This window comes from Triturus cristatus, chromosome 6, assembly GCF_964204655.1.
Source record: "Triturus cristatus chromosome 6, aTriCri1.1, whole genome shotgun sequence".
NCBI classification, from domain to species: domain Eukaryota; kingdom Metazoa; phylum Chordata; class Amphibia; order Caudata; family Salamandridae; genus Triturus; species Triturus cristatus.
In genome coordinates, this window is record NC_140589.1 from 1,892,332,845 (window position 1) to 1,892,360,002 (window position 27,158).

At 45.9% G+C, this 27,158-nt stretch overlaps 1 protein-coding gene across 1 annotated transcript in view; it reads right to left on the bottom strand.

Moving 5' to 3' along the window:
- LOC146822325 (uncharacterized) overlaps window positions 1-27,158 on the bottom strand; it is a 670,174-nt gene that overhangs the window by 510,156 nt on the left and 132,860 nt on the right. The window lies entirely within an intron of this gene.

Below are 27,158 nucleotides of genomic sequence, written 5' to 3' on the forward strand. Positions count from 1 at the left end.
ATAACTGTGTAGCTCTACTGAACGCCACGTGGCTGTGGGCCCTTGCTGACAGCTGCCTCTGGCCTACACTGCAGTCAGAACAGCTCACAATTAAAATTGAGTGTTTATTCATTAATTACAGAGTCCAGTAGGAAAGTAACTACAACGTCTTTGAAACCTAAATAATATCCTTTTAGTATCCTTGCTTCAAGAACTTTTTTGATATCAATTATAGCTTTACTACAATCACGAAATTCATCTTGCAAGTCCAAAGGAACACTGAAGGGCAGTCTACACTGCAGCCAGCAGAGCTCACAGTTCGAATTCAGTCCTGATTCATGAGTCCAGTAGGCAACTAACTATAACGTCCCCGAAAAATTTAGACAGTGTAATCCATAAAATTTTCATCTTTTGTTACCTACACTGCGATCAGCAGAGCTCACAATTTACATTGAGACATGATTTATTAATTGCAGACAGAATTGTAGTCTATGTCCTCGGATTTTGTCAAGAGGAAGTGACAAAAAGCATTCCTCGATGTCTGTGCTGACTACTGCCTTCCATCTACATTGCGGATAGCAGGGCTCACAATTCACATCGAGCTGCAATTGCAGATGACGCAGTCCAGTAGGCTAGAGACATTGCTCCCAGTGAGGCCTACCCGGACCACGCATCATCGTTGGCTGCACGCACGCTGAGTGCTTCTAATGCCTCTATCTCAGTGCAACACAACTCATGGCCCAGATTTTCATTGCATTGATCTGCTGGTCACAGGTCTAGTTTTCATATTGCCACAGCCACTCCCTCACGGCTGGTATACACCCACACCACACCCATCCAGCACAGGCGTCACAGGACACGTGACCTTACCAATAAAAAAGACCGGGTACACATGCTCTACGCCATTTTAGAGTTGCTCCCACCACATGCACTGTGATGGCCCGTCCCGGTGGTCAGGACACCTCATGTAGGCCTGAGCCACCGAACAGGGAGGCCTACCGCCACGTGCGTGGCCTCACTGGTCACTGAGTTAGTGGCACCGCAAGGACTGCGATGATGATACGTGCACTAGTATGTCTTCTGCCATGGCAAAATCAAGACGCAGCACCAATTGTGAGACCTGTTGGCTTGCGGAGTGGGACTGCATGATGTGGAGGGTGCCCTCTCCACGAAAAGGTGAGCAGTGAGCCCCGGGTGCACAGCGGTGGGAAAATATGTCTGGGCAGTGGGAGTGGATGGGGTGCAGCAGCCTGGGTGCGCAGCGGCACGCAGTCACCTCTGGACAGTGGGAGTGGATGGGGTGCCACAGCCTGAGCATTCAGCAGCGAGTAGACACCTCTGGGCAGTGGAAGTGGATGGGGTACACTAGTCTGGATACACTAAGGCAGGACAGCGATTTAGGCATGCGCAGTTTTATGTACTCATCCATTACTGATTCCATACTATGTTTCAGATGACTAAGTTTGAAAGCTGCCCTATATCCCAGCACGTGGTTGGAGACACACCGGTGGCAGAAAGGTGAGCTGTGAGGATTTTCACCACAGTGTCAACACTCACTCTCACTCTCCCTCTCCATCTCTTCCTTTCTGTCACTCACACTCTTTCTCTCTCTCTCTCACTCTCTATCTCTTCCTTTCTCTCTCTCACTCTCCATCTGTCTTTCTATGTCTCTTCCTCTCTCATTCTTTCTTTCTTCCTCTCTCTCACTCTTTTTCTCTCTCTCTTCCTCTCTCACACTGTTTCTCTCTTTCTCTCTTCCTTGTATCTCACTCTTTCTCTCTCTCTTTTTCTCTTTCTCTGTCTTCCTCTCCCTCTCTCTCACTATCTTTCTTTCTCTCTCTCTTCCTCTCTTTCACTCTTTCTCCCTTTCTCTCTCTCTCTCTATCTCTTCTTTGTTGGATGCATGACGCACCATCTTATCTTTCTTTTTGTCTTGTAGGCTGTGATTCACAAATTGTGCACTTGTATGTAGTCATCCATTACTGATTCCATACTATGTTTCAGATGACGAAACTTGAGGGCTGCCCTATATCCCGGCACGTGGTTGTAGACACACCGGTGGCAGAAAGGTGAGCTGTGAGGATTTTCTCCACAGTGTAAACACTCACTCTCTCTCTCCATCTCTTCCTTTCTGTCACTCACACTCTTTTTCTCTCTCTCACTCTCTATCTCTTCCTTTCTCTCACTCGCTATCACTATTTCTCTGTCTCTGCCTCTCTCTCTCTCATTCGTTCTTTTTCTTCCTCTCTCTCACTCTTTCTCTATCTTACTCTTGCTCTCTCTCTTCCTCTCTCTCCCTGTTTCTCTCTGTCATCCTCTCACTCTTTCTTTCTTTTTCTCTCTCTTCCTCTCACTCCCACTGTTTCTCTCTTTCTCTCTGTCTTCCTCTCACTCTTTCTTTCTTTTTCTCTCTGTCTTCCTCTCACTATTTCTTTTTCTCTCTCTCTCTCTTTCTCTCTCCTTTGATGGACACATGACGCACAATCATATCTTGCTTTTTATCTAAAAGGCTGTGATTCACGAATGGACGCCCCCTCAACACCACCACAGCGGAACGTGTGTAGAACCTGCAATGATGATGCATGGCCATCCTGACATCGTGTCAGAATGTTGCTTCGGCACGTGGTGCACCCTCTTACACACACGCCAGTGGCGGAAGGTGAGCAGAGAGGCTTCTTTCCGCAGCAGCGGGCAGTCACCTCTGGGCAGTGGGAGTGGATAGTGTGCAGCAGCCTGAGTGCACAGACACCTCCGAGCAGTGGGAGTGGATGGGCTGCAGCAGCCTGAGTGCACATTGCCAAATAGAGAATTAGGCATAAGCATTTATGTACTATGCAATTACTAATTCTATACTATCTTTCAGATGATTAAACTTGAGTGTGTACTATGTCCCGGCACGTGGTTGGAGACACACCAGTGTCACAAAGGTGAGCTGCGAAGATTTTCTCCAGTGTCAACTCTCCCTCTCCATCTCTTCCTTTCTCTCTCTCACACTTTCTCACTTTCTCTGTCTCTTCCTCTCTCTCCTTCTTTCTCTCTCTCTTCCTCACTCTCAATCTTTGTCTCTCTCTTCCTCTCTATCACACTGTTTCTCTCTCTATCTTTTCCTTGTATCTTACTCTTTCTCACTCTTTCTATGTCTTCCTCTCTCTCTCACTCTTTCTCTCCTCTCTCTCTTTCTGTCTCTTTTCCTCTGTCTCACTGTTTCTCTCTCTCTTCCTCTTTCTCACTCTTTCTCTCTCATCCTCTCTCACACTGTTTCTCTCTTCCTTGTATCTCACTCTTCCTCTCTTTCTCTATCTCAATCTTTCTCTCTTTCTTTGTCTTCCTCTCTCTCTCACTCTTTCTTTGTTTCTCTCTCTCCCTCACTCTTTCTCTCTTTCTCTTACTCCTTTGCTGGACGCATAACGCACCATCTTATCTTTCTTTTTGTCTTGCATTCACAAACGGTCCAGTGATGACACAACATGACTGTACATAGTTTTATTTGTTGTTGTTTTTTTAAATAATTTTTTTTATATGTAAATCCATTCATGCCTAAGATTTTTATTTGTCCAACCTAACGTGACTGTCACTTTTGTTTGTGGGGGTAAGGGTGAGCGGGGATGGCGGACAAGGAGCTCCTGCTGGGGGATGTCTGAGCAGTGTTGGGTGTCCGACCTGCATGATCGCTGCTTCCATTCTTTCTGCTCTCAGAGACTTATGAGCCGGCGGGCTGGCTCGTAGTTGAAAAGCTGAGAGCCGACTGGTAGGCTCATAGAGGGAGAACCCCGGCTCGTCAGTTCACAGAGGGAGTGCTGCTGGCCAGCTCGCAGAGGAACACCTGAGGGCCGACTGGTATAGGGAAAGGTGCGGGCCGTCGGCTTCCAAAGGGATAGCTGAGGAACAGTGATGTGGGAGAGGAAGCGTGAACGGGGTATCTCGCAGAGAGAGAACTGCGGTATATTTCCAGTCTTGGCTTCACAGATACAACTGTGGGCCTGAGAACTCACACCCGAAGAGCTGTGAGCCGACAAGGGGTTCACAGAGGGATACTTGCGGGCCCAATAATGTTGTTGGAGGTATGCTGTTGATGGGGGAAAAGGGTGCGTTCCCTGCTAATGTAGGGAGACGCAGCGTGAAAGAGGTATCTCGCACAGACAGAGCTCTGCTATATTAAATTGCCCCCGGGACCTTTCTTTTATATTTTCACTCGATGCGAGGCACAAGATGGCTGCTAACACTTCCTGGTTTGAAGTGTTAGCAGCCAATCAGAGGCAAGCTTGTGCTCGGGAGTTAGGCACCGTCCAGATATATATATCTTTTTTTCCTTTAATATCTCAAAAACTACTGAATGGATTTACACCATTTCAACTAATGCGCTTTCTGGACCAAGACCTTTCTCCCTGCCAAATTTGGCGTAATTCCGTTCAGCAGTTTGACCTGTAGCCTTGTCTAAAGTTTCCTAAGGAAAATACATTGAGAAAACACTTTTTCTGAGCCCACTTTTTTCTCAGCCCCCCCTTGACCAATCACCCTGTAATATGTCTTCGCAGCTGGATGGCTCTGGTCGTGGGTGCATATATCTTGCAATAAACTTGCTTTCAATCAACAACCAACCTTGTACGTCCTCAATACACCCCTAAACTTTCAAGATACGAGCTGATCAAAAAAGAGAAACTTTCTGGAAAATGTAGTAAAGATTTGTCAAACTGCGCCAAAGTTATAAGCACATGGAGGGCTCGAGGAGGGGGGGAAAGCAACCCCCCTCCCAACACTTGTACGTCCTCAATACACCCCTAAACTTTCAAGATAAGAGCTGATCAAAAAAATTAACTTTCTGGAAAATTTAGTAAAGATTCGTCAAACGACGCCAAAGTTATAAACACATGGAGGGCTTCAGGAGGGGGGCCGCGCAACCCCCCTCCCAACATGAGTGAAGCCCTGGGTCTGCGGGGACCCCAGCGTGGCACCGCAGCCCCAGCGAGCCCCCGCTATTATTTTTTATGACATGCCCCCGGGAACTAGCCCACCCAGGGGTCTCATTAAAATAAAACGCGGGAACCCGCGACCCCAGCGCGAATTGCGCCGATATTTGGTTTTTTTTTAAAATGCTTTCTTTGGCCCTGAGGGTCCTTCTGGGACCCCCGAGCAGGCTTAGGGGGTTAGTGTGTTTCTACCCTGCCCCTTCTCTTGTTTTATACCTTTGTTTCTCTGTTTTCTGGTGACTCGCTTCTACCGAGTCACAAGATGGCTGCCAACACTTCCTGGTTTGGAGTGTTGACAGCCAATCACAGTGAAGCTCGTGCACGGGACTTAGGCTTCGCCCAGATATTGTAACTTTTATTTTTCTAATTTCTCAGCAACTACTGAACGGATTTACACCATTTAAAAAAAAGGTCGCTTTCTGATTCAAGCACTACCTTTTTGGCAAATTTGGGGTAATTCCGTTCAGTAGTTTCGGTTCTAGCCTTGCACAAAGTTTCCTATGGGAGATTGATTTTTTTACTCTTATTCTTTCAATTTCTCAAAAACTACTCAACGGATTTACACCATTTAAGGGTCGCTTTCAGAACCAAGCTCTACCTTTCTGCCAAATTTGGGGTAATTCCGTTCAGCAGTTCGGGCTGTAGCACGTTGCAAAATTTTCCTTTTTTCTCAGCCCCCGCTTGACAAATCACCCCCAAACTTTCAGGATAGGAGCTGACCTGGATAGACTTTTTTGGGGCAGAATTTCGCAAAGATTCGTCAAACGACGCCAAAGTTATTAGCAAATCAAAAAATGTTTTTCCTATAGTAACTAGGTTGTAAGTATAACTACCTACTGGCAACCGCCAGTAGGTAATATATATATATGTATTACCTACTGTCCGGTGTGACACACAAAATAGCGCCTCGCAAATTGCGAGTCTATGGCGACTCGCAATTTGCGAGGTGCTATTTTGCATGTACAACAGTATGTTTAACACTGTTTGCGATTCCCAATGGGCTCTCAAATTGCGAGGCTCATGAATATTAATGAGCCTCTCGCAATTTGGGAGCCCATTGGGAATGACACGCCCTTCCAGGGATGGTGGCCTGCGGGGCTCAGCAGACCACCATTTCTGGGATTGCTTTTAAATAAAGCAGCTTTGTTTTCTTAAATGCAGTCCGTTTTCCTTAAAGGAAAACGGAATGCACTTAAGAAAAAAAAATGAAACGTTTTTGTTTCATTTTTTAAGGGCAGGCAGTGGTCCCTGGGACAACTGCCTGTCTTAAAAAATATTTTTGAGCCAGTCACAAAGGGGAAGGGGTCCCTTGGGGACCCCTTCTCATTTGGGACTTCATTATCGCCCTCATAATTTGCAAGTGTTTTGCAACCGCAATTGGGGTCGCAAAACATTCATACATGGCTCTGCGGCCGCTATTAGGAAGGGAACGCCCCTTCCTAACAGCGAGTCGCAATACACTAATTTGCGAGTCACAAATTATTTGCGACTCTCAAAATAGTGTAAGTACATGCTTCAGACTAAAATTGCATGCGCTAACGGGTCGCAAACTCGTTAGCCCATGCAATTTTACGTTGTACATCTGGATCCTAGTTTCCATAGGAAAAGCGTTTTTTAATTTGCCAATAACTTCGGTGCCACTAGACGAATCTCAACAACATTTTCCCAAAACGTCCCCCTTTTCAACTGCTGTGTTGATAGTTTCAAGGTGATCCTTAAAGTGGGGAGAGACAAAAAAGGGGGGCAAAACGTGTTTTCCAGATGCTAAGTCAATGGGGATTTTTCATTTTTTAAGTCCAACCCAAATAGCTGAACAGAAGGGCAAAAAATTTGGCAGAAAGCTAGATGCTGGTCCAGAAAGCGTGCTTTTCATGATTTGGTGTAAATCCGTTCAGTAGTTTTTCAGATATCTCACTTAAAAAATATAGATATCTGGGGACGCAAGTCCTTGCAGTGGACTTGTGAATCCTACTAAAATTTGATTGGCTCCCAACACTTCAACCAGGAAGTGTTGGTAGCCACCTTGGGGCTCGGCTTGAAGCTGAGTCCCAGAATTATTTTTAGAAATAAAGAAAAGGGGGCAAGGTAGGAATACGCTGACCACCCCAGATATGGCGGGGGGTCCCTTGGAGACTCCGCCAGGGTTAAAAAGCATTTATTTTGCTGCCGACTGAAAGGTGGATCCGTAAATCTGCAGCAAATTTGTTTTTAAAGAAAGCGCAGGCACCCACCAGGGCCTGCTTCAGCAATGTCCCGGAGTGCCCACCCCAGTACATTGCAGTTTGCTATCAAACAGTGCTCCGATTTGAGTATGCAATAGAATTTTGCTGAGCGGTGCACTTTGCTTTTACATTCAAAGAGGTAACAGGAGGGCTAGTTGGCCCCCAAGGACACTCAATAGCCAAAGGGACTTCTTCCCTGGGGGCCAACTACCAATCCAGTTATCTCCATTAAGTCCCAAACAGCAGGATTGCTAAGAGGGCTTCAAAGTCCACCCCCCTTTTCTCTACCACTCTGCAAACATGGCTTGTGGTACAATACTGGTTGTGGGATGAAATCAACTTAACTCTTGAGGAACCTTGGGGTTCAAGAAGCCATCCTGGTACCTCCTGTAAGTCCTGCACAGCAGAAGTTTTGAGAGCTGGTCGCAGGCCCAGGCCCTTTTATTCACCACTCTGCAAACACAACTACTAGTTAGAAAACAGTAGAAATCAACTGAAAATACCAAACATTACAGGGACGTTATAGTTAGAAATTAGCATTTAAAAAAACTTTTGAAGTTCACAAAAAAAACACAAAGATTACAATGACATTATAGCTAAGAAATAGAATTTAAAAAACATAGAAATTTACTGAAAAACCAGAGGTTACAGAGACGTTATAGTTAGGCTCCGGTTTCATTCGTACAAAACCAGAAAAATTCAGTAGTGTTATTTAGCTGAGATAACTATAACTTGCACCCACACAATTCCATAGTTCTTACCTCACATATGACATCACTCATGACATGGTCAATGACAACAATGATGACATCACTGATGAAATCATTCACAGTATCTCTGACGCACTGTGCCACTCACACCCCAATATAATGTTTCATATACCCACTCCAACTTCCACACTACCATTCTCAAAACCATTGACACATCCATGGCAGAATTTACACAACCACTCACTGATTCATAGCCCTACACACACATCTACTCAGTCACCCATACACCAACTCATTCACTAATACATTCACTGATATAGCCTCTCATACACCCATATAGCCACTCACACAATGTTAGTTACCCATAGAGCTACTCACACAACTTACTTACTCACCAATAGTCAATCACACAGCATCTTACACACCTATACAGTTACACACCCACTCGCGTATTCATACAGATACTAACACATATTCACTCACCTATACACTGATACAAGCACACACTCACTCATATACCCCATCACTCACCTCTACTGCTTTTCGCATATGCAGTTACTCACCCATATACCACTGACACATCCATTCACTCACTGACAGAGTCATACACTCAGTCACCAATACAGCCCCTCACAGATGCACTCACTAACCCCTACAACAACTGACTCACCCACTCACTCATCCATGCAGGCAGCCACACATCCCCTCACCCACCCAGACACTCATACAGGTACTCAGACAACCAATCAATCACCCATACAGCCCTCACATACCCACTCACCAACCCATACAGCCACTTAGATGCCAACTGACACACTGATACAGAAATTCACACAACATAGTCACTCACACATACATTCACCTAGACACTTAAATACCCACTTGTTCAGTCAGTCACGCACCCACTGAAACATCCATACAGGCACTCATACACCAATACACCTTGGTGTATATATATTTAACACTCATAAATGTTTTTGAAAACACTTAAGTTATGTTCCATATAGGTACCTTAATATAGGCCTGTGTAATATCATACACCTTCACCTACATTACCTCCCCTACACTACACTGCAACAAGCCTTTTAGGATTGAATCTTTACCTAGTTCTAGTCCTGGGCGCAGAAGGAGGGTTTTTCCCTGAACAATGGCATCCTATAACTTCATCAACAGACTCACACAGTATGAATGAATATTCATAACAGTTCTTGGAAACCAGGCAGGGGCTACACCACCTGCATAATATCTACGTACAAGGTTCATCCTATATGTCATCCTCAAACCCAACAATGGCTAATACAAGCAACAAGGGACAAAGGATCCCTAGATACTTTCTGTATAAATACAGCACATCTCACTAGTGTTAGCTAGAGAAGACCGAGACTTCCAGGCCGACACACTGACCAGAGATGATGCTGAGGCTCCTGCATGCAGACACTCCAGCTGACAGTGGTCTAACACATCCCTCGCGGGCTGTCCAACTTGAGACCAGGACGGGGTCCCACACTCTCTCACTTCAGGTAATGGGGCAAGACAAAATCCTAGAGGGATTCTTGGCTTCACACCTACTCACATGCTAGGTACACTTAGGTACATCTAGACAGGTATCATAGGAGTATGCGCTTTCTTTTTATCATGCATTTTATATTTATGTATGTATTCATGATCATTGCAAGATGGTATAATTGTACTGTCCTTTTATATTCACTATTCTGCTAATCATAAATATCTGCTAATGTCTAACGGTTGTTGTAGCACATCTATTTTACACTAGAAGAACAACTGTGCAATAAATTCTTATTGTAACATGCCAGACTGTTTCTTTCGCGTAACTCTCTGAGACCAAATAAGTGAGCACGAGCGACTGAGCGAAAGGTAGTACATTGTTTTAATGATTTTGAGGGATCAGGTTTGTCATGTTCTAAGGTTGCCAGAAACTATTCTCTCCCTGATAAGAGGAGATTCTAGTGACACTGTGAGCTAGCTAATGCAAACAGGTCAACATTCTCAGTGGGGGTGCTCGAAACCACCAAACCCACAGTTTATGTTATCCAAATGCACAGATTCTGTATAATATATATAGGAACTACACAACACTTACAGTCACTGGATGCTCTCGTCAGTGATATCATTTGAGATGTCATCAATGATCTCATGAGTGATGTCACTGACCATGTCATAAGTGATGTAATATTTGAGATCATAAACAGTGCATTGTGGGGGCGCAAATTATAACTGTGGAATTTCTCTTGTTTTGTACGAATTAAGACGCCTAGCAGAAAAGGCTGTCTGGACAGATCGTTCAGGAAAAACCAGGGGAAGAGGGGCAAGAGTCGTCGCTCAAGGATGTCCTGGAGCCTATCACTGGGGTCAAAACCTCACTGGAACACAAAATGGACACCATGGCGATCGACATCAATCTTATTAGGGCTGGCCTAGAGAAACTCAGCGACAAATTCAAGCAGGTGGAAATAACGACCTCCATCCTAGTGGATGATGTCGCGCAACTACAAAGGGAGGTGCATGACCTCCAGGACTCTCGCAAGTACACTGATCTCAAGCTGGATGACTATGAAGGCCGGCTCCGCCGCAACAACCTCCGCATCCTAGGAGTTCCGGAGAAATCGGAGGGGCAATCCCCGGACCTGTTAGTTGAGGACCTCATACTTAAACACCTGCAGCCCAAAGGCCTCAGCAAATTTTTTGTCATTGACAGTGCTCATAGGATCCCGGGCGGCAGCCCCAAGCCGGGCGCTTCCCCGCGGCCCATACTAGCACGGGTCTTGAACTATCGGGACAGAGATATTATTCTCCAAAACTCCAGGGCGGGGGTGCCCCTTTGCTATGAAAATGCCGATATTTCGATCTTTCCGGACTTCACGCAGAGAGTACAGAAGCAGAGGAGGTCCTTCCTTTCTGTGAAAAGTGACCTGAGAGAAAGGAGTCTAAAATACTCAATGCTGTTTCCGGCTCGTCTTCGGGTTGAAGCAGAGGGAAGAGCGTGGTTCTTCGAACAGCCTGAAGCAGTGGCCGAGTGGGTTGAACATCGCGAAGCAAAGAATCGGGCAGATCGAGACGCCGGTGAATAGGCGGGCATCGAACCAGCTTACATTGGAACTCTGGAGATAGCGACATAGAACTGAGTAACGGGGACTTTGATGTAGGGTGGGCTGGGGTGAGCCGGGTACTTAAGCTTCATTGCGGGAGCTGGGGATATGATATATGTTTTAAGTTTCCTTTCCATCAGGGGTGTTACACTTCACATAAGTAGGGGAAGGAAAACGGAGCACACTATTCCCCCTTTTTTCTTCCTTTGAACTTCTCGTTAGGGCGACTGGCAGTCCTGAGCCCAAAGTGCAGGGCAGCAGGGTGGGGGGTTGTTGGACAGGGGTAGTTGGTTTATTTGTTATTTGTTACAGTTATTTTATTGGTGCAATGGATGGGTACACATGCAGAGGAGTTGCAGAAAGATTACAAGCCAGGGGCTTCTTGACTTACGGTTCGCATTGCAGGCATGATGGGGGATAAAACCATAAAAATTTTGAGTTGGAATGTAAACGGCTTAGGTGATAAAATCAAACGAAGCGTGGTTCTCCAATACATTAAGAGGCACTCTCCGTACATAATCCTGCTCCAGTAAACACATCTGGTCGGAAATTTATGTAGGGCGATGCACAGGGGAGGGTATAAACTCATTGCGCACTCTGGTTTCACATCAGCCTCTAGGGGCGTAGGTATTATGATGAAGAACACCTTCCCATTGACAATTAACTCCACATGGGTAGATGATGTGTCGGTATATCCGGGATGTGGGAGGGACGGCTCATCACCTTTATGTCTGTCTATGTTCCACCAGGACTACAGGGTACAACATTTGCCGATCTTGGCGCAGGCTTGCCCACACTTCCAGATGGGCTCCTGGTCTTGTGGGGGGGGGGGGGGACTTTAATGCAGTGATCTCGGGTACACTGGATAGATATCCCCCCCGAGAGGTGCGACCATCTGCCCGTTGGCTGCCGGACTTCCTTGAGGCGATGGGACTGGTTGATGGCTGGAGAGTATATCATACAGATCAGGTTCAGCACACCTTTCACTCTGGGGCGCACAACAGTCTCTCCCGCTTAGACAATTGCCTTGTGCCAGCGGCACAAGCCACATATATCAACGAAATTAAGCACTTGGCTAGAGGTATCTCGGACCACTCGCCTGTTTGGGTCCACTTGCACATAAGTATGGGTGGAGTCGGTAGATTGGCCCCAATCAACCCTTGGTATCTTCGTAACACCAAGATCCGTAAAGAGCTAATTAAAGCTATTGATAACTATTTTTCAGTAAATGAGGGGTCAGTGTCCTCTTCGCGGTCCCTATGGGAAGCATTTAAAACTGTAATTCGGGGACAAGCCCTGTCATTGATATCTGGCTCCAAGAAAGACAAACAAAAAGCGATCCTCGAGATTGAAGCAGACATAGACTGGAAAGGGACTTGGAGTCGGATGTCACGCCGGAGAAGCTCCATCTGCTGAGTCTGAAACAGCACTGTTGCAGGGATTCTGCTTATACACAGAACTATGCGTAGAACCCCAGGACCTCAGTAAGTTGTGGTGTACCAGAAACTCACCTCAGAATCCAGAACCCAGTATCCGGCTAGCATAAGTGTCCCATTCGTTATCCGAGATTTAGCTCGGCGGTCCCAATGAAAAGACAACCCAGAACACGCGACTCAGTACATACTCAGGAATGGTGGGAATCGGAAATACCTGTTCGTATATTATTCTCACATCAGTCCACAACAAGAATCAACAGAGACACGGTGAAAATAAAAAGAGTTTATTTTTATAGACCACGTGTCCTAATATGCAGTACTTTGGCTAATACAAGCAGACAAATGATTAAAATCAAAACCATTAACATAGTTACAATTCCATAGAATATAAAAGGGGTGATCATGTTATAATGACAGTGGATACTACCACTTTCCCTTTACTAAGAAGCTAATATTATTATTAGTCTAACAGAAGGTCTCTTAGGCTTGAATAGGGGACCCCATACCTCAAAGATCAGCTTAGTGAAATCACATCACAGGAGCATCAGGAGACTTCTCGCAGGAAGGCTCGTCTTCGGTCTGAATAATAAACATGATGTCCGTGATATTAAAAGCACCAACTTTCAGGTATGTGCAGCTGCTCGTGTGTTATGGCTAAATAGTGGGTCGATCAACCTAGAGTGGAAAACATGCATTGTCTAACAACTCAGACTGTTTGTCACATCGTGTGCAGACCAAGGTCGCTTCGCAGAGCCCGGGATGGTAACAACAGATTGCTCTCATGTGAGGCAAAACTCGAGTCAGCAGTTCGTTTAAGCAATAACATGTAAATGCAGTGTAGTGTGCAAAAGCAGCAAGATGGCTTTCTAACTTCTAACGCGGTTATGCTAACTTAACAATGTATGTACGTATTAAGGGAGTCCTTACTACATGCCCCCTTGATCGAAGCACTACTTAGTATGCAAGAAAAGAGAGAGAACGCAGAGTTCAAGCGCGACAGAGCAGAACAAGGCGTATCCAATTGAAAAAGGAACCGGTCAGTTCAGGCAAAGTTCGAACAGGAAAAAACCTTCTAAAAAAATAGGAAAAACAAAAAAATTCAAACTGGAATCGGGGAGGTGAAAAAAATGAAAAAACGCCTCACCGGGCAGAAGTGCAGACGTACAGGGCCAGTTCAAGACACGTGAGGAAAACACTGTGGACGAAAGTTCACTTAATCCATAAAAGTATATGCAGCATATGTGGCCACTGCTTCCAGCAGAAAATCATTGGCACGGCCACTGAAGGTTTCAGCCATCCAGTTAAGTAAAGAAAAGGAACATACGTGTTCTTCTATCAGCGGAGCCTCTAGCACCATCAGAGGGCAACCAGCATGTACTTCCAAGTAACTCATATTCAAGAAGTCATATGCCGCTCTCACGATGTCCCAATTACCCAGGATACCATGTGCCGCACCGCAGGCCATAATCCGAACTCCAGACCAGGCAGACTCGTGAGACACTAAGGGCCTCATCAGCCGATCAAAATCCGGGTCCGGAGACACCATGTTGGTTAAACACAAATCCATAGGCCATTCAAAGGGACAATCTAGGCAGTGGAAGACAGGTTGCACACAGGTGAAGTAGGAATACCGGAAGGATAATCCATATGCCAGGCTCAAAGTCGCCAACGGCAGGACACCATAGTAATCAAGCATCCTGTCACGAAGAAGCTGCAGGCGGGACAGGCTGACGTGTGGCACAGAAAGAGCAGCCATTCCGCAAGATGAAAAGTAAAAGTAGCACACCTGCCACTAGAGCCAGAATTAACGGGACACCTCCAAAGACGCTGGAGAAAATAGAATGAAAAAATGCCGGAATCACACCAAAAATAGTTTGGAAAGAGGTCACGAGGCCCGAGCCCACAAGTTTAAAAAAATGAGCCAGGCCAGTCGTAGACGAGGCATTGAAAATTGTTTGGATCAAAGCACCAAAATGCAGGGGGAGGTCAGTATTCAAAAGCGCCTGTACCTCGGTGCGCGTATTTGCTACGTGAAGGACAAATGTTTCCCGGGAGGAAGTCAATGGCACCTCCTTTTGGGACAATAGCGCTCTTATTCTGCTCATTTTGTCGAACTCTGCTTTCAAGGTTGGAATTGAAGGCCAGATAGAAGCATCCAGCCTCCCATGTGGGGGTGGAAACAGGACGTTATTGCAGCAGACAACCCTCTGTGTTACAGTTACTATATACGTATCCCTACTAACATCCCGCAGCAAGCTTCATTGTTTAAAATCAAATAACTACCGTTTGCAAGCAGCGTGAAAGATGGCGTAATCACTGGTACCGGGATACCTTTGAGGACGCAGGCCAAATTCGGAGCGTGTACATTACAAGCACCGTGTAATTGAATGTGCCGACATACAACAGAATGATCAGGTGACGTTGTACATTCTTCACCCTTCAGATAAACCTCAGTACCGTCGCTTGTACATCTATACGTAAAGGGGAGGGACCAGACTTCATGTATGAAAGCGGTACCCAGCTGTTCATATCTACCCAGAGCATAGTGTTTCATACAAGAGGTAAACTTAAAAAGTGCAAACGGTAGACTTATCAATCCGTGTAAGAGCCACACAGCGGAATCGACCTCCGCAACAGAAAAAGGTAACGGCTCCAATTTCTCAATATGGAGCAGGGAATATGTAGCATCTTTCATGGACATGAACTGCTGTTTGTCAGTAAGGTTAAAGGGAAGTAATAACGATGTTGTATTCAGATAGTCCCAAGGGACCTTCCCTGCCTTCAATGTTTGTAATGTCCATGCAAACTGCATAACAGAACGCAACTGGTTTTGACCATGATACAAAACAGACATATCATCCTGCACAATATCAACAATTGAAGATACAATATTATCTAATGTATAAATGCGAGAAGAAAGAGTGTTAATGCTGTTATCAATAACTGCTAATACTTTTTCCATATTAGCCTGATCAATAGCTCTCAATCTTGAAGCTGCCTCAATTTGCGACAGTTTCCATACTTCGTTGTAAATAGCATACGCCCATCTCTTGGATCTGCCACCCACAGGACCTTTAACAAAATCATTCAAATCTATTTTGTCATGTAACTTTGATAAATGAACTTTGACAGATGCCAAGGTGGAATGTCGCAGCCAGGACTGACATAATTTCCCTACAGAGTATGTAGTTACTGTATGTGACGACTCAAACCGGGGGTCCACTCGATCTTGAGTATACCCCGGTTTCAGTCCTAGAAAACGACGTTGACAGGTATCAGAACTGCTTTGCCAAATTAACCATCCCTCACTATTAAATTTCGAAATGTTGAAGGACGAATTGGAAACCAATAACTGCAAAGCAGGAATGGACAGATCTGTGTGATTATCCCAATTTGGGTAAGCACCCAGATCCGGCACAGAAGGCGAATTTAGTTTTTTAGAAGTGGCCAATCCGAAACAGGTGGTTTGGAAGATGGTGGCATTTAAAAACAACATATGATTTGGTACTAAACAGGCACGGTGTAAAGCTTCAGTTCCCTGAACCTGCCACGGTTTGGAACCCCAAACCGACTTAAGATCAATAGTAGCCTTCCATAGATCATAACCTTTGATTGACAACTCATCCATAAAGGACTTAGAATATAGCAATTTGGTGTGTGTCAGTCTAACCTTGGAGGCAGACTCAGGCTTAACTTTAAAATAAAAGGAAGCCGGGGCCGAAACACTGAAATCAGTAAAATAAGTAAACTTATCAACTAATGTGTGTGAACTGCCAAACGAGGGGGTGGGACAATGTTCCCACTGGGTAAAATTTACAAAATTTCTAAACGAATTTGATTTATGCAAGAAGTGATTGCCATAATGTTGAAAACAATACTGTTCCGCATAATTAGCCGCATTTTCATACAAATCCTCTGCATCAAAGGCGGCATAATATTTCAAATCTGAAAACAGTGCTTCAATGGCGTGTACATCCCAATCATCAGAACGTATGTTCTGTTTAACTACATCACCCATAGAAACACGAAATACATTAGGCACATTAATGACCTCTGTAGGCCCATGAATTTGAAATTTAACAGCATCCCATGCGATTCCATCCATGACGGGCCAGGCAGTAATATTCACAAAAGTCTGGTCCCTTTTCATGATGTGGGATGAGGAGTGGGGGGCCAAAGTTCCATTGATAAGTCTAATTGTCGATCTCTCTTTGAGATAATGTCCATCCACCAAACGGAAGAACACTACAACAAATCCAATGGACATAAACAAAAAAATACCAAAAAGCATCAACCAGATGTATGTCCAAGGAGCTATCAAAAAATGCTTCTTAAACCAGCTCACAAAAACAGCAATGTTTGATGGGGGAGGTGAGGGCAAAGAGTTAGTGTCAAAGGAAAAACGGGACTGGCCAAGTGCTGTAGATTGTGAAACAGGCGAAGGTCCACGTGTAGGATAAGCATACTCAGTCTCATCGGACAAACCACCAGCCGGTGGCATCAGCAAGGGATCGGTAACTGAATGCATCTCGATTGCAACATCAGACAAGGTGGTAGTAGCAGGAACCATCATTGAATTTCTTTGCATTGTCTGGCACGAAACTGCCGGAGTCATACTAAGAAGTATCGGCCACTCGCTGAAGTTTGACATTGTCAATAGAGATGTACCTGTTTTCTTTGCGACCAGGAAGTGGAGGTAAAATGACTGTTCTTGTACCCTGCACTCCAAGCACTGGAACTGGTGCACGATAAGAGGGGCCGAACTCCTTCTTGTTCTCCACCTTCTCACGGACCAGATCACCAACTCGGGGTAGCCAGCCGACTACCGGAATCTGAACCTCAGCTTCAGACGTGGAGGGCAAATGTTCTTTCGAAAGAGAGTCTCTGGCTTCTTGTAGAGTCTGCAAAACAGCACAGTGATCATCTACGTCAAAGGGTGCGGTCGACGCCGCAATGTCTAGACCATCAAGGTCTGGAACAAACATTCTGATTCCGAAGAGCATCATGTACGGGGTCCGCCCACCCAGAGACCTTCTAGGGAGATTATTTAGTGCACGTTGAACGTTATACAAATGGGCTAGCCAGTTCCGGCCTGTGCCTAAAACACGTGCTGTCAATGATTGCTTTAAGTCACGGTTCATTCGCTCCACCACACTATTACCCTCAGGTCGGTAGGGAGACGAAAATTTGACAAGGACCCCCAAATTTTTCATAGCCTCCTTGTAAGCCTTAGAGGCGAACGCAGGGCCCTGATCAGAATGGAAGGTACCACACGCAAAAGTTCCCACAAAGACACGCAAATCCCTGATGACAGTCCGCGAGTCAGCACTCCTTTGTGGCCACACCCATAGAAAACGTGTGCACGAATCCACTGCAACCAAGATGTACTTGTACGCAGTATCAGAAGAAAAAGGACCGCAGTGATCTAAATAAACACAACCAAATGGCTTATTAGAGATGTACAGCTGTGTCTGTGGTGGGCGCGCAACAGTAGAAGGTTTAATCTGTTGGCAAATGTCACAATCAAGAACATAAGCGCGCGCTTGTTTATATAAACCAAACCACCAGTAACGTTGTTGTAGCAGAGATATTGTAGCTGACACACCGGCGTGGGCAGACGCCAACCCCTCATGTGCAGCCAAGATCAGTGCTGGTCTGCAGTCCGCGTTGGGAATTATTCTATCACCAACGTCGTTAATCCTCACTAACGGGACGTTATCAGGACTTAAATGGTAAATATACCGAGAGGGAAAACCCTTCGGGTAATCTCCTCCCTTCTCTGTAGCAGCTATAGCTGCCAAGATGTCATCATCAATCTTACTTTTGGATCTTGTAACTGCTGCCACTAAGTATGTAGCCACTGCTGTTTTCGCTGCCTCGTCAGCTAAGCTGTTGCCGACAGCATGGACACCAAGCCGCTGGTGACCAAGAGTGTGTATAACACTTACGAGTGGGAGACGTTCTTTAAAGTCTGCCACTCGAACCCAAAGCGTTTTATGCTTAATTGTGCTACCTTTAGTGTCGCGGTAATCATTCTGAGACCAGAAGTGTAAATTGTCATTGTAGGACTGGACACAGTAGAAGGAATCACTCACTATAAGAGTAGTGACTCGGGGATCAGCAAACTCCAGTGCAAGCACTAGAGCCCGGAGCTCCGCCAATTGCGCGGTACAATCACCCAATGACTGCGTATGCACTGCATCAGATTGGAATTCACCATTTACGAATGTACCTACGACAATTGCGCAAGCCGCTGAATAAGCGTGCTTCGATCCAATTGCGGGTTGCGCAGACCCGTCAGTGTATATGACACAATGGTATTCTTCGAGCGGGCGCAAAGACAGAGGTGCCGGATGAACGAATTCATACTGCAAGTACTCTTGAGTCTGTAATGAGGCATCAAAGATGTAAGTGACGTCTGGCGACGTCAGTGTTGTAGCCCATTGTATCCACCGGGGATGCAAAGCTTTAGAATTTGGTACACTTGCTTTTGTCACTGCCTCTAAAGCAGGATATGGTGTTACAACCAGAATCTGTTTCCCATGCGACAGTGCGCGTTCCTTGAGGATCGCCATCTGCACAGCAGTCAGAACTTTTTCGACCGTGGAAAAACGTAATTCAGCAGAGGTGTACAAGTGGGATTTGTACGCAATGGGGACTGTGTCGCCCTCATTAAACGTCAAATACGTGAACCCCACGGCGCCTGGTACTATTCTTATCACCAGGTTAGTGCGGTTATCACGTGTCAGCAAGTATTGTGAAGCAAGAAGGTCAGCCTGTAAAGACTGTAGAATAGCAGAGTGTTCTAGCTGCCAGCTAGACTTCGAAAATGAAGGCTGTACCAAGGCGTAAAGCGGCTTGATACGCTGGGCATAATCAGGAATATACGTACGGCCGAAATTCAGAAAACCCAGCAGAGATTGTAATTTCTTCAGTGTCGTAGGAGCACTCAAGCGTGCACACTTTTCCAGAAAGTGGGGGGCTAACCCCTTACCTTCATTGTTGAGCTCGTAGCCCAAAAACAACACCGTATATTCTGCGATGTGTGACTTCGCAAAATTGAATTTGTAGCCATAGTCTGCAAAACTCACGATAATATTGTCAACGCGAGACAGATGTGGCATCAGCTCATCATCCGTAAGATAGATATCGTCAACATATGAGTATGCTTCGGGGTCTATTCTTTCTAAAAGAGAAACCACGCGAGTAGAAAAGACGCCAGGGCTATTTTTGTACCCCATGGCTAATCTGGTAAACTGTTTTTGTTTTCCGCCCGAAGTAAACGCTGTCCACTGGCTACTCAGTGTGGACAGGTTATGGCTAAAAAAGCCATTGGAAATGTCAAGTGTCGTTTTAAATCTTTTACGCACGAGACTGTCGACCAAAGCCGAACTATGTGTATTTTGTACCGCGCAGGTCCGGCAGTGGGAGTTTAGGTGCCGGTAATCCAAAACTAAACGGTACGAGCCGTCAGGCTTCGTTACAGTGAATAAAGCGTTATTCATAGGGGACACACAAGTTTCAATAACACCCTGATATTCCAATTGTTCAAGGATTGCCGCGACGTGAGGTCTCGCTTCACGACGCATAGGATATTGGGGTTGAGGCTGGGGCATAGACCGCAATGGAATCTCATGGCAGGGGGACAATCTGTCCCATCCCACCTGAGTGCGATACACCGCCGGCGCAAGCGCAAGCGCCCACTCCTCAGCATACACTTCAGCTTGGTCCTTAGGCACTGTGTGCGCAAAGGACGGGAGGATTACTTCCTCCCCTCTAGGAGCCTCTAAAATGAAAGCTGGGGGCCAATCTGCCTCCGCTAGGAGGATATCATAGGTGGTGGTCAGATTATCCCAAAAAATCCCTTTTATTGTACGTTGTATGTCACCCTCAATTAATAAGACTATTTCATAAAGTCTATCAGGGGGAGCCACTCTGGTGTCAGCTGTTTCCACAGTAACCGATATATCAGTTGCTGTCACCGCCAGAAATGGACGCAGAGCTTGACGGACTATGGTAATTTCCGCTGCGCTGTCCAGGAGCGTCAGCGCCCATGTCCGGTTCCGAAGCTGTGTCCGCACTATCTGAGGCATACCTTGCCGTCAGAGCCGCCACTTTCTTCTTCTGAAACGGGGGTCTTTGTCGTGCAAATTCGTCCTGCTTGCCTTTACCCTCAGTCTGTCGGGGCTGGTCACGCTGTTGTGGAGCACCCCGACCTTTGCCACCACCTCCGCCACCGGACTGTGTAGCCGATGTTTCCTGTGAAGAACGAGGAGAGCGCTGTTCAGAAACCTGAAATCGATCAGGAGACTTTATAGCAGCACGATCGCGCAGATCATAAGTGCGTTCACTACTAGACTGTACGGGAGAGGCAGGCCGAGAGCCCTGTTTCTGCTGCTGCTGCTTCCCCTGTTGTTTAACCTGCCATTTTTGTTTAGGAAAAAAGGGCCGGTCGTCCTTACCAGACGTTTCTGCCTTACCCTGCTGCTTTAGATCGGGATTCTTTATGACAGGCTTAACTCCTAAAGAGCTACGACCCAAATCCCGATATGCTTCTGCGATTATTTTCGCAAACTCCTGCGGTTTGTCCTCCTCAGGAATTCGTTTCAGTTCATTACGAACCTGGAAATGCAAAGCATCACCCTTCAGGTTACCAATTATCATGGTAGCCACCAGGTCAAATTGCCCGAGGAGCCGCATCCCTAACTCTATCGCAGACTCCGCACCATGGTTCTCTTGAACTCTTTTGATTACGGAGGGCAGCTGCAACATAGACGGAGTGCCAGAGCACTGCGCGTACGTCGCTGCAAAGACCTTGCCCCAATTTGTACAATCGTCAATGTGTGGGACCAAGTCCTTAGGCAAACTAATGGTGAGGATTCTGTGTTTCTCCACAGGTGAAGTATTCGGGTAAACCGCTTCTATTTGGTCAAATTTCTCAGCAAGCCAAAAGGGGAAATCATCCCTAGTAAGGGGGCGCTTGCCCATAACAGAATTGACCATAACAGGACTAATGACCACCGCGTGATGATCAGTAGGCTGTCCCGCAACAGCAGGCGCCCCCGCCTGCATATTGCGCGACACATACTGCACCAACGCCCTATATACCGTAATGAGGGCAGTGTGTAGTACACGCAACTCAGCCACCGTCACCGTGAGGTAACGGGGATGAGGCGTAAATCCGGCTAGTACCGGCCAAGTGGCCCCTGCAATTGACAAAGGGCCCATTCTCGGCGGTATAACCACATGGGGAAGGGCGCCATTAAACCAAATAAGATGCTGCCAAGCAGATATTGGTATTTCCTGTGTCCTATACGGCGTATAGTTCGCCGGCACTGCAGCGGCAGTGTAAGAATGAAAGGTGTCATCATCCCCCACCGCTGGAATCGTCACCCAAGAGTAGAACAACTCATATGGATGAGCCGCATCGGCTCCTACCACAAAGATGACGTTCATACCAGTGTCCGGTACCCCATACTGCGTCAAATGACGTTTTAGAGCCGCTCGGCTATGCGCCGCAATATCCACCGACATCAGGACAACACACGTGAAACTATCAGTAGCACAAGGGTTCACTAACCTTTTTAATTATCAAGCTTGAAAGAACCTATATCAATAGACCTAGGTAGGTTTAAATCCGTCAGACTTGTTATCCGGAAACAAGAATGAGGGTGTTGTGGACAAACGTGAGCACTACTAAGGCGTTTCAACTCATAGACCAAACGTTAGGTGCGCCATGTTGCAGGGATTCTGCTTATACACAGAACTATGCGTAGAACCCCAGGACCTCAGTAAGTTGTGGTGTACCAGAAACTCACCTCAGAACCCAGTATCCGGCTAGCATAAGTGTCCCATTCGTTATCCGAGATTTAGCTCGGCGGTCCCAATGAAAAGACAACCCAGAACACGCGACTCAGTACATACTCAGGAATGGTGGGAATCGGAAATACCTGTTCGTATATTATTCTCACATCAGTCCACAACAAGAATCAACAGAGACACGGTGAAAATAAAAAGAGTTTATTTTTATAGACCACGTGTCCTAATATGCAGTACTTTGGCTAATACAAGCAGACAAATGATTAAAATCAAAACCATTAACATAGTTACAATTCCATAGAGTATAAAAGGGGTGATCATGTTATAATGACAGTGGATACTACCACTTTCCCTTTACTAAGAAGCTAATATTATTATTAGTCTAACAGAAGGTCTCTTAGGCTTGAATAGGGGACCCCATACCTCAAAGATCAGCTTAGTGAAATCACATCACAGGAGCATCAGGAGACTTCTCGCAGGAAGGCTCGTCTTCGGTCTGAATAATAAACATGATGTCCGTGATATTAAAAGCACCAACTTTCAGGTATGTGCAGCTGCTCGTGTGTTATGGCTAAATAGTGGGTCGATCAACCTAGAGTGGAAAACATGCATTGTCTAACAACTCAGACTGTTTGTCACGTCGTGTGCAGACCAAGGTCGCTTCGCAGAGCCCGGGATGGTAACAACAGATTGCTCTCATGTGAGGCAAAACTCGAGTCAGCAGTTCGTTTAAGCAATAACATGTAAATGCAGTGTAGTGTGCAAAAGCAGCAAGATGGCTTTCTAACTTCTAACGCGGTTATGCTAACTTAACAATGTATGTACGTATTAAGGGAGTCCTTACTACAGCACGACTATAAAGCATTGACCTCAGAAAGAGCCAAGGCCCCGAGTAGTGAGCAGCAAGGCAGACTTTATGATTTGGGAGACAAAGCAGGGAAGCTCATAGCATGGCTAGACAGACAGGAAAGGGCGAGTTGATTGGTCCCGGAGCTCAGGGTGGAGGGAGGTGTCTCAATCACAAAGCCACAGGACATAGCGGACCGGTTTGCGGAACATTTCCACTCAGTATATACAGCGGTGTTATCCTGCACTGTAGAGGACTCTCAGAACCTAAAGAGAGATATCAAGCTTCCTTGTCTCTCCCTTGATGATCGGAATTATATGGATAGCCCTCTTACAACCGATGAGATCGCACAAGCGATCCGCTCCTTGAATTCTGGGAAAGCGTTGGGCCCAAATGGGCTTCCCATTGAGCTATACAAGCTGAAACCGGATACGCTAGCCCCCTATTTAAAGTCTATGTTTGAAGAATCTAGAGAAGTGGGAATGATGCCCCGGGAACAAAGAATAGCAACTATTGTCACCATCCACAAGGAAGGGAAGGCCAAAACCGACTGTGCCCCGTATAAGCCCATCTCTCTTTTAAACGCTGAACCTAAGATTCTGGCCAAACTTTTAGCTAACCGTTTGGTGAAGATGATTGGTGGCTTAGTGCACCCGGACCAATCCGGTTTTATGCTGCATTGAAATACAGCTTTGAACTTGCGTAGAGTACATGGGGTGATAGCCAGAGCCCATACCCTTCGGGAGCCGGCCGTGATCGTGTCGTTGGACGCAACTATGGCCTTCGATACCATCGAGTGGCCGTAATTGGGGGCGGTTCTGGCGAAACTGGGACTTGGCCCGGAGTATTTTCAGTGGGTACGTCTTTTATATTCTGAACCACTGGCTCAAGTGGTGGTAAACAATAAGGTTTCACCCTCCTTTGTGCTTGGTCAGGGAACTCGTCAGGGTTGCCCACTATCCCCCCTTCTCTTTTCCCTGGCCTTGGAACCCCTTGCTGCCTGGATACGTTGGGACCCAATGATAAGGGGTTTGCGGTGGCCACCCGGCTGGGAGGACCGCATATCCTTGTATGCAGACGATGTCTTGCTCTATTTGGCCTCCCCTAGGAAGTCGCTTGCAGTGGTGCTGGACATTCTCACAGTTTTTGGTAGATTCTCGGGACTTTCCATCAATTGGGGTAAATCCTTATTGTTTGTTCTTAGTGGAGACCCTCCCGTCCCTCCCCGGAACTGCCCGATACAAATCAACTTGGATGGATTTAAATATTTGGGGATCTGGACCCCTTGGTCCGCTATGCCCAGAATCTCCTTCCCCCTCTTCGTAGACTTAAAAGTGACATTGCTAGCTGGAAGTCTCTCCCCATTTCTCTTTTGGGCAGAGCTACTCTGTTCAAAATGATGGCATTACCACGGTTCTTGTATGCCCTACAAAATACCCTAGATATAGTTCCAGCATGTTATTTCAGGGAGGTTGAGAGCCTACAGAGGGACTTATTACGGGCTCCTTTCGGGCGGCACATATGGTAGGGCGCTGTACTCCCGCCCTCAGCGGTTTCAGCTAACAGGCCCCACGAAGCATTTGGTTCAAATCTGCCACGATGCTACTAATTTTCTTGGTTGGAAAAACAGACTAACATTAGCCACCCGCCTTTGGGATTCAGAGAAGTTGGGCGACCTGTGGAGGACACAGGGGTTCGATAAGTGGGACCTTATTGGGATCTCAGCAATTAAAGATGTTTGGGGAAGGGGGGAAATTAAGTCCTTCAGCGTGCTTCAGAGTGAAGATGATTTGGCAGATACTGAACTATTTTGCTATACACAGGTCTCACATTCACTTCAGTCTTCATTGCCTAGAGGAGCTGATCCCCCGGAGGCCTCCCCCCTGGAGGACAGAGTCTTAGATGGGTACCTTCCAGATAAAACAATATCATTAATATATAAAAAGTTAATTAACCACATGGCAGATCCCCTCATGCTATTGCGAGATAAGTGGGTACAGGATGGGGTAGAGCTGGACGATGAAGATTGGCAGACAGCAGTTTCCTCCCCCAAAGTGGTGGCCATCCCGGCACGCTTGCGACTGGTTCAGCTTAAGGTCCTCCACAGAACCTACATAACAGGACCTAGATTAGTGCACATGGGGAGGTCGGATGCAGGGGAATGCAGACGGCGATGTGGCCTTACTGGAACGTTTATGCACATCATCTGGGAATGCTCACATATCAACCTTTTTTGGCGCCAGGTGAATGACACAATTAACAAAGTATTACATGTCTCCCTTCACACCGAGGTGAGACGGTGCCTCCCGAATATCTGGGAGCCCACGGCCTTAAACACTTCACAGACCCAGTGGGCCAATCTGGGGTACATGTTGGCAAAACGAAATATCTCTCAACTGTGGGGGGCAGCTCCCCCACCCACATTGGAAGCTTGGGAGAAAAACCTTGATTGGTGGATGTTTAAAGAAAAGACAGTGTATGTGGCAAGAGGGTGCCCCAGGAAGTGGTCACTTATTTGGAACCCATGGAACACTTTTAGAGGAGAGATCTGCACACCACCTCGAAATGTTGACCATGATGACCCTATTTTGCCGTGATGTCCTTCTCATATGTACTATCTGTATATCCTTCCATTCATGCACTGTGCGAAGTGTTAACTGCATAGCTCCACTGTAATGTACCACTCACGGGTCATTGTTTAATAAAAAGAATTGTTAAAAAATATATATGTTTTTGTGAATATTCATTAAACGGTGCATAAGTACACAGGGGCGACCATCACTGTGCAAAATGTGTGTGTGTTGAGCATTCCTATAATTACACACAACCTCTGTGTGGACTTGAATATCATTAGCTTCACACTCTATAATGGGATTTAAGCTTTGAATGTACACACTATTTCTATGGAGACTTAAACACAATGATCTTCACCCACTATCTCTGTAGGGACTTGAACATCTATTTTGGCAAAAATGTAAGCAGCTAATCAAGCTCTGGGTTCCATTTGACCATATTTCTTAGTTCCATATGTTCATTTCTTTATGTGTTAGTTCGCTTATCTCCTTCGATTTTAAGCACTGAAAAATAGGTTAAATACAGCTGTGAGGGTCTTTCTTTAAGCATGATATGATATTTTCTGGCACATTAACATAATCTGTCCATAATGTATACCCCTAGTATATATGCAGCAATTCATATATGAATAGATTATAATGTTGTTTGTGTATATTGTTGATAAAATAAACATTTAGCCATGTGCCTTCGACTGTATTCATTCACAAATAGTGTTACGGACTAGGTCCCCACACAGATGGTAGCACGTGTTCAAGTCCCCACAAGTATGGTGCTGTGCGCAGGATTAAATAACAATATATTTGCTAATTTGAAGCAGGATCCTGTATCATGAATTTTTTCTTAACATTTTTCTGTTATTAGTGTATTTTAAAAATATTGGTAAATGTTAGTCCCCACAGGCAGGTATTCACACATAGTCCCCACAAGGATGGTAATGTGTATGTGTGTGCACATGTGTGTGTGGGTGGGTGTACATACGTGTTTGCGCGGGCATGGTCAATCCACTTTGTGGGGACCAGCTCGGTCCTCATAGCATGGGTTGACCTTGACAGAACCAGAGAAACACTATCTTTGTGAAGACAGGTGTGTTATAAGGACCAATAAATAATAATTTATTTAATTTTCCCTCGTGGTCGTCTGTCGAACCCCCACAACCCGGCCCCACCACCCTTACCTGCACAGGCCGCAGCTGATGAGGACCGGTTCCAGTGTGTGTGTGTGTGTGTGAGCGTGTGTGTTTTGTACCTTTGTGGTCAGTCGCAGCGCAACAATATAACATGTGGCAGACATAATAATCATTAGTGAACAGCAGCATTCCAAAAGTGTGACAAGCCGTATGTACATTTGAAGTCAACATCAGTAAAGATGGATGAATATATGCACCTGTAGACCTTTGCGATTTATTAACAGGGTGCATGAATGAATGAAAACCAATTTGTACCCCACACTGTGGCGTCACCAGGGTATGATGGATAAACATGAGAGTCGAAAGCTGCT